This window comes from Bos javanicus, chromosome 29, assembly GCF_032452875.1.
Source record: "Bos javanicus breed banteng chromosome 29, ARS-OSU_banteng_1.0, whole genome shotgun sequence".
Lineage (NCBI taxonomy): Eukaryota > Metazoa > Chordata > Mammalia > Artiodactyla > Bovidae > Bos > Bos javanicus.
This window is the reverse complement of record NC_083896.1, coordinates 13,577,465-13,580,739: the sequence shown is the minus strand read 5'-3', so window position 1 is coordinate 13,580,739 and position 3,275 is coordinate 13,577,465. Positions and strand designations below refer to the sequence as shown.

Genomic DNA, 3,275 nt, shown 5'->3' with positions numbered 1-3,275 from the left:
ATGTGAACTGCCATTTTAAAACAGAAAAGGAACATAAACCTTTGAAATAAAATTCAATATTTCTCATTATTATTACTATTAAGTTTTCACTGTTCACTTATTTTCTTTGCAGTCACGAGGGTAAGCTGTTTCAGTCCTGTCCAACTCTTTGTGATGCCATGGACTGGAGCCCGCCAGGCTCCTCTGTCCATGGGATTCTCCAGGCAAGAATACTGAAGTGGGTTGTCATGCCCTCCTCCAGGGGATCTTCCTGACCCAGGGATCAAACCCACATCTCATGTCTCTTGCATTGGCAGGCAGGTTTTAAAAATGATGCTATTAATTAGTTTTCAAGACACTTTCATACATTAACTTAATGCTTTTTCACTAAAACCCTGAACTTGGGTAAGATACCCAACCTTGAGAGTCCCTTGGGCTGCAAGGAGATCCAACCAGTCCATCCTAAAGGAAATCAGTCTTGAATATTCATTGGAAGGACTGATGCTGAAGCTGAAACTTCAATACTTCGGCCACCTGATGAGAAGAACTGACTCATCGGAAAAGACCCTGATGCTGGGAAAGATTGAAAGCAAGAGGAGAAGGGTATGACAGAGGATGAGATGGTTGGATGGCATCACTGACTCAATGGACATGAGGGTTGGTGATGGACAGGGAAGCCTGGCATGCAGCAGTCCATGGGGTCGCAAAGAGTTGAACATGACTGAGCAACTGAACTGAGTGATCCAACCCCTCAGGATTAGGTTGCCTATCATACTCTGAACAAAAGGGGTTAACAATAAAAGGCAGACATTACTGTGGATATTAACTATGTCATACAGAATAAAGTTCTCATCTCTCACATGGTAAGTAATTAGTAAACAATAGCTGACTCTAAATATGAATTCTCAGTACTCCATTGTTGGAGCTGAGGCTTTAATTGGTTCAGTCTCCTGACTTCTTTTCCAGAACCCCTTTCTCTACAGCACACTTGTCTGACAGTCATATACCAAAAAAGAACTGCTCCTCAAACAGCTGCTCAGTGTAAGTCGGGATGCCCCAGTGCAAGTATAAAGAAGGAACAGGCAAAAAATGCTTAAAAAGTCTTTTCTGATTTTCAGATTCAGGTGGGATATTAAATTATTTTACTTTGCATTTATTTGATTCCTAAGATAGTTGGTCACTTTTCAAAAATGTGCTAATCATTTGTACTTCCTATTTGGGGGATTACTGGGGTTAGCTTTTCAGCTGTGAAGGAAGCACCATAATTTAATAACAGTACTAAACAGAAGTGCTTCAAGGAATGTCATAAAAATAGATTCATGAAAGATGCTTGGGATTTGAACATGCACAGAAGACAGTGCAAAATATATTTTTATTTTTCCTTTCCTGTTCTTTGCTTTCATCATATCTGACTTGCACCGTCTCCTTATTTCCACTTCTCTTTTTTTCCACAGGTAACTAGCCTGTCTTCTATTTGTAGGCTAATATTTTTTGGACTTTATTAAGATGCATTGTAATTGCAGTCTCCTTAATTGCTGCCTAATTGGTTCCTTCCTCCCCTTGGTGTATTTTTCATGCATTATTAAATTCCAACTGGCTTTCCGGAACTCATTTCGCATTCCTTCCAGACAGCTCTTCCAAAGTGAAGCTGTGTGTCTCTTCGTCTCTTGGTCACCCAGGAAAGAGCACTGGGGGAACTGAGAGGATCATTGGCAACTGCATGCTTCCTGCTATAACAATGACAGCAAAAGTATCTAGCATCCCAGTCCCTCACTGCAATTCACAAGTACTCTAACCAGTAGCAACTCATTCAGTCAGTTTCTTAAAGCAGGTGCAATTATTCCCATTCATCAAAAGAGGCATCTAAGGATCAAGGAGGTTAAATATCTTTCCCAGAGTCAAAAAGCTGTTTGGGGACTCACACCTATGTCTCCAAAGTCCTGTACTTATCCCACCATCATTAGCTGCTTGTGTACAAAACCAAGTGGCAGGTCTATACCCAACGAAACTCATCAGTTCCTCTACATATTGCTCAAGAACTATTTTTCTTTTCTATGAAGTCTTTCAACAGGGAAAATGGATCATAGAAAGATGAAGTAATCTGAAGTCAGAAGGTCTGATTTTTAGTCTAACCAGCTGCAAAGCTACTAAACACAGTTGATCTTCAGTTCCCCCATCTGTAAAGCTAATTCTTAGATTTATTATGTCTCCAATGTGTGTGAGTTATATTTATAAAAACAGTATTGCTATCTGACTTATAAGGCTCAGTGCTAATCTGGGTTTTATTAATCTCCAAGTATCTTAAAATAGAGTGCCAGCAGACTCTTTAAAGACTTAATGCCTTAAGTGTTTCAGCCGGAACTGCCATCTTCCAGTAATTCGCCAAAATGACCAACACAAAAGGAAAGAGGAGGGACACCCCCTACATGTTCCCTAGGTCTCTTAGAAAACATGGAGTTGTTCCTTTGGCCACATACATGCAAATCTACAAGAAGGGTGATATTGTAGATATCAAGGGAATGGGTACTGTTCAAAAAGGAATGCCCCATAAATTTACCATGGCAAAACTGGGAGAGTTGACAATGTTACCTAGTATACTGTTGGCATCATTGTAAACAAACAAGTTAAGGACAAGATTCTTGCCAAAAGAATTAATGTGCATATCGAGCATATTAAGCACTCTAAGAGCCAAGATAGCTTCCTGAAATGTGTGAAGGAAAATGATCAGAAACAGAAGGAAGCCAAAGAGAAAGGGACTTGGGTTCAGCTGAAGCGCCAGCCTGCTCCACCCAGAGAAGCACACTTCGTGAAGACCAATGGAAAGGAACCCAAACTGTTGGAGCCAGTTCCCTATGAATTCATAGCCTGATGGGTGTAAAAATAAAGACCTGGACTGTACAAATGTTTCTCTTAATTGAGCAGAGGTGTTGTGTCCAGATTCAGTGGGAGACGTCTTTTCAAATTTAGTGTTTTTTCTTCCTGAAAGATGTAAGATAGTTTGTTGTTCAGTATGCTCCATTTTTTAATAAACTGCCAGATATTATTTATTTAAAAAAGACTTAATACCTGATATACTTTCTGGAAAAAATGGTAGAATTAATAAACTAATAAGTATCTCAAGCCAGCCAATAAACAATCAAGATCCATTCTGGAACTCTGGGGAATTTCACATTCTAAGGCCACTTATTGTTTATTGTACTCACATATATAGGGGGTTGCCAGGTGGCCCAACGGTAAAGAATCTGCATTCCAATGCAGGAGACCCGGTTCAATCCCATTAGGGAAGATCCCCTGGA

At 40.0% G+C, this 3,275-nt stretch overlaps 1 pseudogene; it reads left to right on the top strand.

Moving 5' to 3' along the window:
• The first annotated feature begins 2,273 nt into the window (after window positions 1-2,273).
• On the top strand, window positions 2,274-2,897 carry LOC133241072 (large ribosomal subunit protein eL21-like; annotated as a pseudogene).
• Window positions 2,898-3,275: the final 378 nt, after the last annotated feature.